The sequence below is a fragment of the Bos indicus genome, chromosome 11 (genome assembly GCF_029378745.1).
Source record: "Bos indicus isolate NIAB-ARS_2022 breed Sahiwal x Tharparkar chromosome 11, NIAB-ARS_B.indTharparkar_mat_pri_1.0, whole genome shotgun sequence".
NCBI classification, from domain to species: Eukaryota; Metazoa; Chordata; class Mammalia; order Artiodactyla; family Bovidae; genus Bos; species Bos indicus.
In genome coordinates this window covers 47,512,563-47,530,450 of record NC_091770.1, presented here as the reverse complement: position 1 = coordinate 47,530,450, position 17,888 = coordinate 47,512,563, and the positions used below count along the sequence as shown (strand labels likewise).

The window sequence follows — 17,888 nt, the reverse complement described above, 5'->3', positions numbered from 1 at the left end:
CTCATCTTGTCTCCTTTATACTTTTTGTCTCCTCCCCCCACCCCAGCTTGCCCTATGCAAATTAGAGCTTGCCTCCATCATCAATCAGGAAGGGTGCATGTTTGTTTCACCTGAGGTTCCCGCTCAGGTCCACGGATTTTTCCTTTGTTCCCCTTTCTCGTGCTTTATCTCATTCTTTGTCTTTTAGCTGCTGCCAATTTGGACTCCTTTTTCTATTCTAACTACCTAACACCCTTAAAGTATGGCCATGTTTGCAAAGAAAACTAAACTCACAGTGAAGTAGTAGGGGAGGAATGATTCACACGGCCCGGAGAGTTGGAGTCAAGAAAAGGTTTGAGGATCAATAATCTTTATTTTTGGTGTTGAAAGGTGGCTGCAGTGACTTCCCTGGTGGTCCAGTGGCAAAGATTCTGAGTTCCCAATGCAGGGAGTCTGGTTCGATCCCTAGTCAGGGAACTAGATCTCACATGCTGCAACTACGAATTCACAAGTCATGACTATAGATCCTATGTGCCACCAAGTAAGACCCAGCACAGCCAAACAAATTTAAAAAAATATTTTTTTAAAAAAGGTGACTGCAAAACTAATACAATTATGTAAAGTTTAAAAATAAAATAAAATTAAAAAAAATAAATAAATAAATAAAAAAGGTGACTGCGTTCACATGGTGGGGAAAACCAGGACCCGTTCAGAAGAGAAAACAGCCTAAACAAGGCCTGGCAATACTTTCTGCATTTGGAAACACCTGTGGCTCTGAGTACAGGGGTACCTTGTTTTATTCCACTTTGTAGATATCTTTTTTTTTTTTTTTTTAATGGAAGGTTTGTGATGACCCTGTGTTGAGCAAGTCTATTGGCACCATTTTTATAACAGCATTTTGTCACTTTGGATCTATATCATGTTTTGGTAATTCTCACAGTATTTCTAACACTTTTTTAGGGTTTCCTGGTGGCTCAGATAGTAAAGAATCTGCCTCCAATATGAGAGATCTGGATTCAAAACCTGGGTTTAGAAGATCTCCTGGGAAGAGAATGGCTACCCACTCCAGTGTTCTTGCCTGGAAAATTTCATGGACAGAGAGGAGCCTAGGTTGCAAAGAATTGGACAAGACTGGGTGATTAACACTTTCACTTTCAAACTTTTTCATTGTTATTACATTTGTGAGGATGATCTGTGATATTGATCTTTGATGTGACTATTGTAATTGTTTTGAAGCCATGAACCATGCTTATATAAGGAGTGAACTTAATGGATGGATGTTATGTGTGTGTGTGTGTGTGTTCTGACTGTTCCATTGGCCGGTCATTGTCCCTTTCTCTCCCTCTCTCTGGGCCTTTCTGTTCCCTGAGACACAACAGTATTGAAATTAGGCCAATTCATAACCCTTTAAAGGCCTTTAAGTTTTCAAGTGAAAGGAAGAGTTATACATCTCTCACTTCAAAGCAAAAGCTAGCAATGAGTAAGCTTAGTGAGGAAGATATGTTGAAAGCCATGATAGTCCAAAAGCTAGGTCTCATGGGCCAAAGAAAAAGTTATCGAAGGAAATGAAAAGCATTGCTCTAGTGAACACACAAATGATAAGAAAGTAAAACAGCCTTATTGCTGATGTGGAAGAAGTTTTAGTGGTCTGGATAGAAGATCAAACCAGCTCTAACATTCCCTTAAGTCAAGGCCTAATCCAGAGCAAGGCCCTATTGCTCTTCAGTTCTGTGAAGGCCGAGAGTGGTGAGGAAGCTGCAGAGGAAAAGTGAGAAACTAGCAGAGGTTGGTCCATGAGGTTTAAGGAGAGATGACATCTCTGTAGTGTAAAAGTACAAAGTGAAGCAACCAGTGCTGATGTAGAAGCTGCAGCCAGTTATCCATAAGATCTAGCTCAGATCATTAATGAAGGTGGCTATGCTAAACAACAGGTACTCCGTGTAGATGAAACAGCCTTCTGTTGGAAGAAGATGCCATCTAAGACTTTCATAGCTAGAGAGCAGTCAATGAGCTAGAGGGTCAATGCCTGGCTTCAATGCTTCAAAGGGGCTGACTTTCTTATTAGGGAATAATGCAGGTGGGAATAATGAGGCTAATGCTCATTTATTGATTTCCCAAAATCCTAGGGCCCTTAATAATTATGCTAAATCTGCTCTGCTTGTGCTTTATAAATAGAACAAAACCTAAATAGAACAACACTCAGACAGTACATCTGTTTGAAATATGGTTTATTGAATATTTTAAGCCCGCTGTTGAGATCTACTGCTAAGAAAAAAAAAAAAAGATTCCTTTCAAAATATTCTGGCTCATTGACAATGTACCTGATCAGCCAAGAGCTCTTCTGGAAATGCATAATGAGATAAATTTTGTTTTCCTACCTGCTAATACAACATCCACTCTGCAAGGAGTTATTTCTACTTCTGAGTCTTATTAGTTAGGAAATACATTTCATAATGCTGTGGATGCCAGAGATAGTGATGGATCTGGGCAGAATCATTGGAAAACCTATTGGACCTGGAGAAGGTAATGGCAACCACTCCAGTATTCTTGCCTGGGAATTCCTACAGACAGAGGAGCCTGGTGGGCTATAATCCATGGGGTCACAAAGAGTTGGACATGACTTAGCAACTAAACAACAATAGCAATATATATTATTTTATTCATGTGGAATAAATTCTTAAAACCAGAGTTGATGGGTTAAGGAGCCTATGTATTGGTTATTTTGGTAGATATTATAAAATTTATTCTCCATTTGAAGTTGTTTATTTTTGGCATTTTGATAGAGGAAAATACATGTTGGTGCTTTTTCTCTTATCATAAATATTTTAATCTTTATCTTATTATGGATGAGTTGAATATATATTAATATGTTTAAGAGAAAAAAAAAAAAAAGCCTACTGGAAAGGATGAACTGTTCTTGACTCTATTAAGAACATTTGTGATTCATGGGAAGAGGTCAAAATATAAACACGAACAGGAGTTTGGAAGAAGTTGATTCCAATCCTTACAGATGACTTTGAGGGATTCAAGACTTCAGTAGAGGAAGTAACTGCAGCTGTGATGAAAATACTAAGAGAATTAGAAGTGGAAACTGAAGATGTGACTAAATTGCTGCAATCTCATAATAACACTTGAACAGATGAGGAACTGCTTCTAGGAAATGAGAAAAGAAAGTGGTTTCTTGAGATGGAATCTACTCCCAATGAAGATGCTGTGAAGACTGTTGAAATGATAACAAAGGATTTGGAATATTACATGAACTTATTGACGAAAAAGTGGCAGGGTTTCTGAGGACTGACTTCAACTTTCAGAGAAGTTCTCCTGTGGGTAAAACACTATTGGAAAGCAATGCATGCTACAGAGAAATCATTCATGAAAATAAGAGTCAATTGATGTGGCAAATTCATTGTTGTCTTATTTTAAGATGTCACAGCCACCCTAGCCTTCAGCAACCACCATCTGATCAGTTAGCAGCCACCAACATCAAGACAAGACCCTCCACCAGCAAAAAAAATTATGATTTGTTGAAGGCTCAGATGATGGTTAACATTTTATAGCAATAAAGATTTTTTCAATTGAGGTATGTATCTTAGTTTTTAGACATAATGCTTTTGTACACATCATACAACAGTCTACTAACAGAACTTTAAAAAATTATTTTTGGCTGTGCTGAGTCTTCAGTGCTGTGCGGGCTTTTCTCTAGTTTCAGCGAGTGGAGGCTACTCTCTAGTTGCAGTGCTAGGGTTTCTCATTGTGGTGGCTTCTCTTGTTGCAGAGCATGAGCTCCAGGGCACGTGGGCTGCACTAGTTCTGGCACGTGGGCTCCGTAGTTGTGGTTCCCCGGCTCTAGAGCGCAGGCTCAGTAGTTGCGGCACATGGGCTTAGCTGCTCCGAGGCATGTGGGGTCTTCCTGGATCAGGGATTGAAGCCGTGTCTCCTGCATTGACAGGCGGATTCTTTACCAATAAGAACAGGGAAAGTGTGTTAGTCACTCAGTAGTGTCCTCTTTGCGACCCCATGGACTGTGGCCCACCAGGCTCCTCTGTCCATGGAATTCTCTAGGCAAGAATACTGGAGCTATTCCCTTCTCCAGGGATCCAACCTGCGTCTCCTGCATTACAGGCAGATTCTTTACATCTGAGCCACCAGGGAAGCAGAAACCCAACGTAACTTTGAAATGCACTGGGAAACCAAAAAATCCGTGGGACTTGCTTGATTACAATATCCGTTTTATTGAGGTGGTCTCAGAGGTGTGTCTGTAGTCATGGCCTTAGGTGCTCAGGTGCTGTGTGGTCGGAAAAGATGCAGCATAGTAGGCAGGCCAGATGGCGACTGACGAGTGTCCCTGTCAACCACCAGCAGTGGAAGGGAGCGGGAGAGTGGCACGAGGGGACCTTTTGGAACTCAGTAATGTAGGGCTTGGGGAGCAGTGCTGGGCTCAGGAAACAGGCTGAAGAGAATCTTCTAAGCCAGGATCTCCAGGGGAATGACTTCACAGGGTTGACTCCAGTATCTTCCTCCCTGACAGACATTCAGTCTTTTAGTGCAGTTAATCCATCTCCTAATACCACTTTCTGCTTATTGCCTCTCATATTCTAAACTTCCAACAAGTAAATCATTTTCTCATTTTCCAGTTCCAAATCCATCCACCAAATTAGCAGTTCCTTGGGTGTGGCTGTCCCAGCTGGCACAACACTGAAACATGGGTTGAATTTTTTTTCCATGGATCATTTATAGCTCTGAGCAGATCCTATAGGTGACCAGGCCCTGACCCTGGCTGGCCCAAAGTCCCCACTGATTTCACGTGACCAGACGTTCAAAAATTCTGAAGAAAAACAGGCTTAATTGTAACTGAAAAATGAAGGTAAAACAGATCATTCAAGGTGATGACTGCAGAGAACAGAGCCCACTAAGGCCATTCACCATCAAAAACCCTGGGAGGTTGGTATAATTATGCCCATTTTACAGATGACACATCTGAGTCCTACTTAGGTAGAAAGTGGTCTAACCCTCCTTTGCTTCCAAGTCTAATGCTCTTCCCAGTAATCTACATGGCAACCCCCACATGTGGTAGCTCTTGTTCCCTGTCTTCTTTGATGCTTATTCTTGGAAGAAAATCCAAATAGGGACACTTTTGATGGTGACCAGGGCTTCCCTGATGGCTCAGCTGGTAAAGAATCCACCTGCATTGGGGGAGGTCTAGGTTCGATCCCTGGGTTGGGGAGATCCTCTGGAGAAGGGAATGGCTACCCACTCCAGTATTCTGGCCTAGAGAATTTCATGGACTGTACAGTCCATGGGGTTGCAAAGAGTCAGACGTGACTGAGCGACTTTCATGTTCACTTTTGATGGTGACAGATAGTAAAACGTCAGGACAGTAGATGTAAACCTGTCTCAGTCCAACTGGGCTGTAAGGTCACTCTATAGTAAGCAGAGTTTGATATGCATGGGGGGATGAAAGATGCGTGCATGTCAATTACCTGAAAAAGGTATGAGACGATTTGTCCTCGGAACAACCTGGGGAGAGGATACAGACGAGCTCCAGACACCCCAGGGAAGGCCCCCCTGCATCACATACTGCTTCCAAACAAGTGGTTCGAGATCATGTATGGAAAGATTCCGCCAGGATGCCAAGCTTCCTGCCCGGCAGCCCCCTCCCTCGCTCAGATTGCTTCTTCTCCTTGCTGTAATCTCCATTAATATTCTGGTCTGAACTGCGTCCTGAAAGGAGGCAGCAGGAAGCTCTGCCTGGATTAGCCAGGCAGAGTGAGACTCTCAGGGGACAAAAGACATCCAAATCTCACAGGTGTGGGCTGAATCCCAAGTCTGCTTGGCAGGAGCAGAGCTCCAGAGGTTTCCAGGGATACCTACATCCTCTCTCTCTCACACACACACACACACACATACACAGTCACACACTCAAGCACAAAATTTTCCCTTTAAGTTTGAGAAGTCAGTTGCACAAGAACTTAATGGAGAATATCAAACCTCATTGGAAAACACATGGAGGGTCCCACCTCATTCCTTGTATAACCTGAGCTGTCTGGGTGATATGTTTGCTAAAAACAGTAATTCCAGGACTTCCCTGGTGGTCAAATGGTTAAGAATCCACCTTCCAACACAGTGGATATAGGTTCGGTCCCTGGCCTGGGGAATTAAGATCCTGTAGGCTGCCGGGCATCTAAGTCTGTTCTCTGGATCCCAGGTGCCAAAACTAGAGAGCCTGAGTGCTACAACTAGAGCACCACAATGAAGAGCCATGGGCTGCAACTAAGGCTGGATGCAGCCACGTTAAAAAATAAAAAACAAACAAAAAACCCCCCCAAAAACCCCAAACAGTAGTGCCATCAAAGGAACCGTCCTAAGATTTGGCATCATGAAACCTAGGTTAGGTTTCTGTCTTTGATGCCTTTATCTGCGTCAGTCTGAGAAAGTTAGCTTAGTTCTCTGAGATGCAGTTTCATCATTTATAAAACGAGAAAAATATTCAGTTCACTGGTTGTTGAAGGATCCACTGGCCACACCTGTAAGAATACATGATAAATTCTAGTATTAACTCATGTGTGTGATGCGATGATGAGGATGATAATGATAAAAGATAGTGATGGGTTATTCCCTGGTAGTCCAGTGGTTAGAACTCCCAGCTTTCACTGCTGAGAGCTCAGGTTCAGTTGCTGTTTGGGGAGCAAGACTTCCCTCATAGCTCAGTTGGTAAACAATCCATCTGCAATGCAGGAGACGCTGGTTTAATTCCTGGGTTGGGAAGATCTGCTGGAGAAGGGATAGGCTACCCACTCCAGTATTCTTGGGCTTCCCTGTGGCTCAGCTGGTAAAGAATCTGCCTGTAATGCGAGAGATCTGGGTTCGATCCCTGTTGGGAAGATCCCCTGGAGAAGGGAAAGGCTACCAACTCCAATATTCTGGACTGGAGAGTTCCATGGACTGTATAGTAGATGGAATCACAAAGAGTCAGACCTGACTGTGTGACTTTCACTTTCACTTTGGGGAGCTAAGACCCTACAAGCTGAATGGTACAATAGAAAAAAAAAAAAAAAAAAAGAGTTGATGACTAAAGATGATGGTGAGGAAGCTGTTGGTGATGATGATAATAAAAGATAATGGTGTTGATGGCAATGATGAAGATGATGATGGAGAGAAAGGTGAAAACGCTAAGGGCTGGGAACCACTTGAGAGTCGTTTTCAGACAGTTGAAGAAATTTCAGAAGTACAAAGAGTAGGTAAATCTGTTTGATTCCAGATGAACACAAGGGAGGGAAAGCCTACATTTCTTGAGCACTTGCTGTGTTCCAGGGTTGCCAAGAGCTGTCACAGTCTTCCATTGCTTCACCATCACGGTGACTCTGCAAAGTTTCCACATCAGTCTTAGCAAAGGCAAAGTGATTTGCCCAAATTCATACAGGCTAAAAAGTATGGCAGAACCCAGCTTGACTTTGAATTGGTTTTGTAAACTCTTAATCTTTATATTTGGGCTTCCCAGGTAGCAGTAGTGATAAAGAATCCACCTACTAATACAGGAGACATAAGAGGAATGGGTTTGATCCTTGGGTTGGGAAGATCCCCTGGAGGAGAAAATGACAACCCACTCCAGTATTCTTGCCTGGGAAATTCCATGGACAGAGAATCATGGTGGGCTACAGTCCATGGGGTCGCAAAAAGTCAGACATGACTGAGCAACTGAGCATAATCTTTATATTCATCACTTTCTCATATAAGGAAGACTGTTTTTCATGCCAGCAGAATGAGTATGCTCAAGAGGAATAAGAAAAACATCACTGGAGTATCCAGAAGCTATTACAACATCCACTTAGGAGGGCTATCACCTGGCAGGTTGAGCCAGATCACCTTCTGATGCTGTCAGCTCTGTGACTTTAGAACATAGATGTATGCATATGTCCATAATGCCCTACTGACACTCTGTACTCCCTGGACTGACCAGTTGCTTTCATCTCTTTTGGCAGCATAAGATGATGGTTAAGATCAGAGATTCTGGAGTCACAGAGATCTGGGAGCAGGTCCCAGCTTCATATTGTATAGGCAGATATGGAAAGGCCCAGAGAGGGTATGAGACTTGCCCAAGGATGCATAGTGACTCAGGAAGCAACACCTGGTGCAGAATCCAGGTGTCCATTCATCACTTTCTTCCCTAAGAGCCCAAACTCTCCTTCACTGATGTCAATAGATGCTCTCTGCACTGCCTCTCAAAGGACACACTGACACATTCACCCAGCTCCTCCCTCCTTACCTAACCAGTGGGTTCATGGTCACATGGGTGCCCAGACACCCTATGGATTCCATCTGCTTCAAATAGCTCATCATTGGCTTGGCTCCTTTCTCTGAATCAACCAGAATCCTGGGAAACTGACAAGGGTGCTCCTCTGAAGGCAGACAGTAGTATGTGTGTGTGTGTGTTGCTGAGATTGTGGTGGCAACTGGTCTACCCAGGTGATCTTATTGACATGTCAACCACAGCTGGGCAGAGTAAGTGGGCTGGGGATAATTATCTCTTGTTGACAGATGAAGTCACTGAGGTTCTCTGGGGTTATATGCCTGTCCCTCCCCTTTGTGGGCCTCGGTTTCTTCCCCTGATCCTAAGGTCTTTTTCAGCTCTAACAATCGATGCCTTTATAATTTGCCCGAGTTTACAAAACTATTTAGAAGCAAAGTCAAAACTAAGAAAGAAGTCTTGGGTATCCTAGTCCAGAAATCTTTTTAATGCTAATTGTATTAGTTTTGTTGTTGTTTAGTCGGTAAGTCATGTCTGACTCTTTTTGTGACCCTGTGGGTTGTAGCCTGCCAGACTCCTCTGTCCATGGGATTTTCCAAGAATACTGGAGTAGGTTGCCATTTCCTTTTCTGAAAGATCTTCCTGATCCAGGAATCAAACCCATGTCTCCTGCATTGGTAGGTGGATTCTTTACCACTGAGCTGCCTGGGCTTCATTTAGGGCTGCTGTAAAAAAGTCGCAAAATGGACGGCTTAAAATAAGAGAAAGTTATCTTCTCATAGTTCTAAAGGCTAGAAGTTTGAAATCAAGATGTTAGCAGGGTCATGCTCCTTCTTCAACCTCAAGACAAAGGTCCTTCTTGCCTCTTCCAGCTTCTGGCCACCTTCCCTCTAGGTTTGTGTCTTCACAAGGGGTTCTCCACCCTGTGTACATCCGTGTCCAAATTTCTCCTTCGCATAAGGACATCTGCCATATTGAATTAGGGTCCATCCAAATGCCCTCATCTTAGATTGATTACATCTACAAAGACCCTATTTCCAAATAATGTCACATTCATGGGTAGTGGGAGTTAGGACTCCAGCATAACTTTGAGGGGACTCAATTCAACCCATGACACTAATCATAGCTCACCTTGAAAAAAAGACTTCCTTTTGCCAGGCTTTTCTACATGGATTATCTCACTTAATATAAAATAGGCATTATTGACACTGAAGATGGTGGCCATGTGGAAAGGTAGCTCTGGGGTTTCGATTGTCAGACATGTGTCAGCCATTCCTTGGGACATTTCTGCTTCTGCAGACCTTATACCACGCTCTTGCTGTCACCCAGCATGCATGCTACTGTAAGGGTACAGCTGTTATCAATGGAGCATTCAAAGAACTAAGCCTTGATGATTTTATATTTTTTTAAATAAATTAATCAATTTTTGGCTGTGCTGGGTCTTCATTGCTGCTCATGAGCTTTCTCTACTTGTAGCAGCAGGGCCTACTGTTCATTTTGGTGCATGAGCTTAGTTGACCAGCAGCAGGTGGAATCTTTCCAGAGCAGGGATTGAACCCATGTCCCCTGCATTTGCAGGCAGATTCCAAATCACTGGACCACCAGGGAAGTCCAAGCCTTGATGACTTTAAGGGGAAATATTTGGTGCTCTTCTATCCTTCAGATTTCACCTTTGTGTGTCCTATGGAAATTACTGCTTTTGGTGACAAAGCCAATGAATTTCATAATGTAGAATCATTGCAGTGTCAGGTAGATTCCCACTTCAGCCACCTGACCCAGATAAATACACTGAGGAAAAATGGTAGTTTGGGCCACATGAACATCATGCTCTTGTCAGATGTGACTAAATAAACTTCCTGAGATTAGGGTGTGCTATCTGTTAGAAGGTCCTGTTCTTGCACTAAGAGGTCTCTTCATAATTGACCCCAGTGGAGTCATCAAGCCTTTGAGTGTCAATGATCTCCCAGTGGGCCCAAGCGTGGGAGAGACCCTAGCTTGGTGAAGGCATTCCAGTTTGTGCAATGCCATTGAGAAGTTTGCCTAGCCAGCTGGACACTGGATTCTCCTATAATCCAACTCCATCTGATTGCTTCCAAGAAATACTTTAAGAAGGTTAATCAGTAGACCATCCCATGTACACCTGTAGCTTGTCACACCAGAAAAGAACTTTAAGCATTTCAAAGAATATTGTTTATAGAAGGCAAAAATCAAATCACACTTGTAGTCACAAATATTACTCTATATGTTCTGTTTTTATAACATGACCTAGGTTTCTTTTGAGGGGGCTTCCCAGGTGGTGCTAGTGGTAAAGAACCCACCTGCCAGTGCAGGAGACATAAGAGATTTGGGTTCCATCCTTGGGTCAGGAAGATCCTTGGGAGAAGGGTATGACTACCCACTCCAGTATTCTTGCCTGGAGAATCCCATGGACCGAGGAGCCTGGTGGGCTGCAGTCCATAGGGTTGCAAATAGTCAGACACAACTGAAGTGACTTAGTGTGCATGTATATAGGTTTTTAAAATGTGGTTATTTATTAAGGCAAGGAGTGCCTTATTGGCAATGTATAGATTTCTGGCTGGTTTCCATAGAATGTGTAGCTCACCTATTTCTTGGATCATGCTTTCCTTGGGAAAAAGAATCAAGTCTTTTTTCTCAACCTTACTTGAACCTTTGTATACTAGAGTGGTACAACTGGTGTGGAATACTTCTGATCAGGGTCTTGACATTTTCTTCCTAAATTTCTTTGTATTAAACTAGATTTCCTTTTAAGACATAGGTTTAAATTGTTGGCATCAGTGGTCTAATTTAACACTTGAAATGAATGTGTATGTGATTGAAGCAAATGTGAATCATGTTTCTTAAAAAAAAACAAAATGGCAAAGCAACTTAACTGATCATTCATGTTTCTCATTACTGAGATTTACAGTGTATAGAGTTACTTTACTTATTTTGTTAGCTGAGTTGGTGTCTACATACATTTCTACTATTGATTAGATGTAATCACAAAGGATTTTTTAAAATTTGAATCATTTATGTGCTTGAATCATTGCAATTACTTCCTTTCCTGAACTGCCCAATGTAAAATATATAATAATTTTTAAAATTACTAAAAAGAAAAAAGAGGACTTTTCTGGTGGTTCAGTGGTTAAGAATCCACCTGCCGTTGCAGGGGACACGGGTTTGATCCCTGGTCCAGAAGATTCCACGTGCCATGCGGCAACTTAGGCCCTTGTGCTGAAGCTCCTGAAGCCTGTGCGCCTAGAGCCTGTGCTCTGAAACAAGAAAAGCCACCACAGTGAGAAGCCCCAGTATCCCAACGAAGAGCAGCCGCCGCTTGCCACAACTAGAGACAGTCCATGTGCAGCAATGAAGACCCATCGAAGCTAGAAATTAATCAATAAATTAACTATTAAAAAGATTTTAAAAAAGAAGTAGTCATTATTATTACTTCCCTTTTATGTGTGAAGAGATGGAGCAGAGAAGCTGAGAGACACGGCCAAGGTCAATAGGTGCTGAGGGGCAGGGCTGGAGCCTGAGCCTGCCTCGGCTGAGGCCCCTGCACTCTCCTCCACCAGGCCAGTTCACCTCTCTGTCTTCTGAGGCCCTGTGGCCCCTGAGCTTGTGGTTTTATGTGGGGGTGGCTGGAGAGAAGGCTGTCTGTGAGGTAAAGAGGACCAAACATGGCGGGCCTCGTAGTTTTGTTTTCTCAGCTGAGAACGCCAACACACAGTGAGTGAGTCGATATTGAGTCTGGCGTCTACCCCTCCGTCCCCTGAATGGCTGTGGTTTCCCAGAGCAGCCGTGGCCTGAGGTGAAGTCCCACAGAGGGAGTGAGCATGACGTGAGTCCCAGGGAGACTGGAACCCTGGGAACTTTACCTTGACTTCCGACTTGGGTGCTGGAGGGGGTGTAGAATGCAGGCTCAGCTGAGCATCCTAGGGAGGCCCAGCATGAGGGGAGGGGAGGCTGAGGCAGGGCCTGTGGGTTTAGATGGCTCCAGAGTGAGATTCACACCTATGAGCTGTGTGACCTCAGGCAACTCACTTACATCCTTTGGACCTGACTTTCCTCAACTGTTAATGCAGGTCTGAGCTGTCTCTACTTCAGACAGTGGTGAAGACACATGGGGATAATCCACTTTCAGAGCTCAGCCCAGAACCTGGCCCAGAGGAAGTATAGCTAGCGCCTACACATGGTGGCTGGTATGACAGATTTTGAGGTGTGCCAGGAGATGGGAAAGAAAAAGGAGTATTGATCCATTCAATGAATTTACAGACAAGAAAGTGGCCTTAGTGCATTGAAAACAAACTCAGATTAAATTAAAGTTAAGACTTGGTGCTAACAGGGAGTCAATAGAGAGGGTCCATGGAGAAATGGGATCCTCAGAAGGATTAAAGGAAAGCAGGAGGGAAGACTGGAACAGGTGGGGCCTACAGAGGTCAACGGCTGAGGGTTCTAGAACTTTCTGCCAGCAGCACTGGCCCTGGGTGATGTTCATCTCTTATGGAGACCTTGTCCCAGATGTCTCCTAGGATACCCAAGCTATTCCCTCCCCTTCTCCCTTCCTACAAATCACACAGTATGTCACCACCAACATAAGAACACATGTGCGTGCACACACACATACACACACACCACCTCTCCACGCCACTTTTTGTTTGAAGAACCACCAAGCTTGGATTTTCCCTGAGAAGGGCTTGTCAGTCAAGAAGTGTGTTACCCAGAGCTAATGAGTAACTCAAGAGAGATCAAAAGATAGAAGTGATGCCTTTTATTAAGCTCACAGATTTATTATAAGTGAGTCGGCAGGACCACACAGGCCTCTAGTCCCAGAGCAAGAAAACTGAGTGTGTGTGTGGTCTGCAGCAGTCGAGAGGCAGGGAGACGGCGGTATGAGCCTAATAAAGGCTGTAATTGGCACCTCTTTCCCCTGAAAAACCAAGCAACCACCTTCTCCCATTGCCAGGTTCCCTCCTCGTGTGGAGGGGTATACATGGTGAAGGGAGAAAGGTGGGGTGGGGGGATGGTGTTTAGCCAGGGGAGGGGTGGGAGACGGGTAGGCAAAGCTTTGGCTGGGTGGCCGTGGCTCTGAAGACACAGGTAACAGAGCAGGGGTCCTTCTTACTGGGAGACTCTCCAGCAGGCAATCAGGAGGTGAACCCTCCATCCCCCCAGGCTAATCACAGGCATTTAATTCTTACCCTTTTTGTGGAAGGATCATTTCCACAAATTGGTGTCTGGTTCATTATTAGTCCCTGGAGAAGGTAATGGCAATCCACTCCAGTATTCTTGCCTGGAGAATCCCATGGACAGAGGAGCCTGGTGGGCTACCGTCCATCAGGTCAAGAAGAGTCGGACACAACTGAATGACTAACACACTTATTATTAGTATTACTATTAGAATAAATACTGTAAATATTTGTTGCAATAGCAACAAATTGTTTTTTAAAAGCTCTAACAGTTGACTTCAGCTCTCACAACCCAAAAGAAAGCAATAGCAAGTGAGTGTGGGTGTGTTGGGGGGGCCCTTTCTGCCCAAGGGTGACGGACAAGCAGGTAATGTTGCCTGGGCATTTACAAGATGAACTGAGCAGTTTCTGGACATCTGTTTCTACTTTGGCCAGGCCAAGACACTGGACTTACCTTCTCTGAATGACCCCTATGATGTATGAATGGTTGCTCAGTCTTGTCCGACTCTATGCTACCCCATGGACTGTAGCCCAGCAGGCTGCTCTGTCCAGGCTATTCCCCAGGCAAGAATACTGGAGTGGGTAGCCCTTCCCTTCTCCAGGGTATCATCCCAATCCAGGGATCAAACCAGAGTCTCTTGCTTTGCAGGAGGACTATGTCTAAGCCACCAGGGAAGCCATGAATGACCCCTAGGAAGAGCCATATTCAAGGAGGCTCTTCCTTCACAGAACATGGACAGGTCTGGACACGGCTGTGCCACATCTTTGTCATCTGCACAGCTAGAGGGCAGAACCACCTGATGGTGAGTCTCTTCTAGCTTCAGCAACTGAATCAGGGCTGTACAGCAAGGCCCCTCTGTAACTCAAGTACACAGTTCTGGGCTCAGCACCCCCACCTCCCCATCACAACCCCAGCCTATATTTGCTGCGGTTCTTCCAAGCCTCCCCTGTAGCCCCCACCCACTCCCTGACTCCTGCCTCGCTCTCAGCCGTCTCCCCATCTGCCCGGCGCCCACCGCACGCATCAGAGCCTGGCTAATTCTGCTTTGGCAAACCCTCACCCCTGATAATTCCCCCTAGCATTCCTTGGCAGACTCCTCTTCTCAGCAGAGACTTAAGAGCCAAGAGCAGCCGTGAGCTCATGTTCTGCTTGGCTTTATTACTTCTAGAAAGCCGGCTTCATGGACTAATGTGCTATTAATTATTGCTGTAAGTAATTGAATCCAAGTTGAATATTCTGAGACAGCTTTAAAAAAAAAAAAAACCTTCAATGCAGGAGATTCACTTTGAATGCTTTTTTATTGCTTGCTCTGCCTTCAGGTAAAAAATAGAAGGTCGTTGCTGATTGTTAAACAAGGGGGCTTGGTAGACCAGCAGGGCGTTAGGATAGCCTCCAGAGATGGAAGGGATGAAGAACACTAATGTGAACTAGGATTTCATATTTGTTAGTTCATTTAAACATCAGAACAATTGACTTTTATTATTTCTAGCTTTCAGGGGATGGGATTGAAGCTTCAAGAAGGTAAGTCCTGGACATCTCTGTTGCTTCAGTGGCTAAGACTTTGCACACCCAATGCAGGGGACCTGGGTTCCATCCCTGGTCAGGGAATTAAAATCCTGCACACCACAACTAAGACCCAGTGCAGCCAGATAAATAAAAATAAATAAATATCTTTTAAAAAGAAGAAGAAGGAGATGGTAAGTCCTACAATTAGTGGCAGAACTAGGTTTGGACCCAAGCCTGTCTCACTTCAGACACTGTGTTCTTCCCTGATGGCCATGACCTTTATGTTATGCAAATATAAGGACAAGGACATCAGCCCACAATAAGTATACTTATGAAGGCTTTTCCCTGATTGTGAGTGGCAATACTGACCATTTGTTTCATCCAAAAGTAGGGATGGCTGAACATTTTTAGGCTTTAGAGAAAATCACTTAACATTCTGCATAGGTAAGAAAATTTAAAAATCAAATCTAAGCATTACAGTTAGCAAGAAATGATTTTTACTTTGTAATACAGTGATAGAGAAAAATGTGGGAAGGCACATACTTTATGGAGCTTCATTTTTTAAGAAACATTTTATTTTATTTTTAATTTTAAGACCCAATTTTATTTTACTTTATTTATACTTTTTGGCCACATGACATGTGGGACCTTAGTTCCTTTGTCTGGGATTGAACCTGAGCCCTTTGATTACTGGAAGTGCAGTCTTAACCACTGGACCACTAGGTAAGTCCCAACAGAGCTGACTTTTAGAAGTCATTTACTCTCCCATAAGTCCTACTGCCTTTGTTATCTTTTTTTCTTAAGAATCTTACTCTAGAGAAAGCTCTGAATGTTCCTTAATCCTTCAGTTACAGGAATGTGAACATGTGGTTAAGAACCAATTTCTAGAATGCAAATGTAAGTATTTGTTTGAGAACAGAAGGAAATGGCAGCCCACTCCAGGATTTTTGCCTGGAAAATCCCATAGAGAGGGGAACCTGGCAGGCTACAGTCCATGGAGTAGCAAGAGTTAGACACAACTTAGTGACTGAACCACTACCAAGGTAGAAACTAAGAGGAACAGTACGAATGTTACAGGATAAAATTTGAACTTTGTAGGGGTGAAAGGAGGAGCGTAGAGAGAAGACGACGGGAGGGAAGGGAAACTTAGAGACTTGCTTCTTTTGGTAGTTTCCACTCACATTTTAGATTAGGCATCAGCAAACTTCAGCCTGTGGACCAAATCCCACTCTCTACTTTATTTGTTTGGTATATAAGCTAAGAAGGGCTCGCCAGGTCATACAAGTGGTAAACAACACGCCTGCCAAGGCTGGAGGCATAAAGGAGGTGGGTTCGATCCCTGGGTTTGGAAGATCCCCTGGAGGAGGGCATGGCAACCCACTGTAGTATTCTTTCCTGGAGAATCCCATGGACAGAGGAGCCTGGTGGGCTACAGTCAGACACAATTGAAGCGACTTAGCACACACATAAGCTAAAAATTGTTACTGTAATTATTGAAAAAAAAATCAACCATTGAATAAACAACTCCAAGAGTAAACCATACTGTATGTCAGCTATGGACTCTGTACGATGGTGATGTCAGTGTAGGTGCGTCAGCTGTAACACATGGACCACATTTGGCGGGGATCTTGATGATAGAGGAGGCTGTGCATATGTGGGTAGTGGGATATATGGGACTCTCTGTACTTCCTTCTCCATTTTGCTGTGAACCTAAAACTGCTTTAGACTAAAAACAAACAAACAAACAAAACAAAACTTAAAAAATCAAAAGAAGATTTTGTGACACATGAAAATCATGTGAAATTCAAATGTCAGTGACCATATGAAGTTTTATTGGAACACAGCTGTGCACATTTGTATATTGCCTGTGGCTGCTCTTATACTGCAATGTCAGAAGTGAGCAGTTTCTACAGAGACTGAAATATTTACTATCCAGCCCTTTACAGCAAAACGTTTGCTGACACCTGCTTCAGAGAGTTTCTGCTCTTAACCATGTCCCCATTCCCTTTCCTCTCTCTATCTTGCTCATCTTTCTACTTCCCTACCATCCCCTTTACCATTAGGAAAGAAAAAGAAGGAAGGAGCTGCAGATTGTATTCAAAGTGAGAGGGTGTTGAACTTGATAATGTTTGATTTCTTTTCTTTTCTTTTCTTTTCTTTTTTGTTGCTCAAGCAGAAAATTTTAGTCATCTGGAAATTTCATCTTCTGATTCAAACTCTTAGCTTAGATAGACACTGTGTTCATCAGATCCAGACTCATCCCTCACATGGTCGTGCCAGATAGATGATGTTGTAATGAATACGTAGATTTCAGATTCATCTAGATGTATGAGCCAAGGGCTGAACAAAAAAGTCAAGGTAAAATAACTGTCAAAATAATTTGAGCTCCTGTATCAAATCTTAAGAAAAGAGAAAGAGAGAAGGAAGAGGCAGTGCCGAATAATCCGCAGAGATGTCGGATTACATCATCATTCTATGACCCTTCTGGGGTTGGCAGAGTCTTCCCTGGGGGACACTGATGGATGCTGCCACTTGAATCTGTACTGGGAGAGAATCTCTTTTCATTTACAACGTGCTGTGGTTGTCACTGCTTTCAAAGAACTACAACTCTGTGTGTGTGTATATGTGCCTGTGTGTGCTTAGTCCTGTCTGACTCTTTGCAACCCCATGGACTGTGGCCCATCAGAGTGTGGCTCCTCTGTCCATGGAATTTTCCATGCAAGAATACTGGAGTGGGTTGCCATTTCCTCCTCCAGGGAATCTTTCTGAACCAGGGATCAAACCTGTGTCTCTTGAATCTCCTACATAGGTAGGCAGATCCTTTACCACTACGCCATCTGGGAAGCCCATCCATGTGCTACAGTTCTACTGTCTGTCTTATTCCTGCCACTGGGCAGGGGTACAGGGACAGGTGTGAGGAGCGGGAAGACCATTCTGGTCCCCTAACTCCAGGAGAAGAGCCACTCGT

The 17,888-nt window shown here is 43.7% G+C and overlaps 1 pseudogene; it reads left to right on the top strand.

Moving 5' to 3' along the window:
- The first annotated feature begins 7,054 nt into the window (after positions 1–7,054).
- On the top strand, positions 7,055–10,348 carry LOC109565561 (thioredoxin-dependent peroxide reductase, mitochondrial pseudogene; annotated as a pseudogene).
- Positions 10,349–17,888: the final 7,540 nt, after the last annotated feature.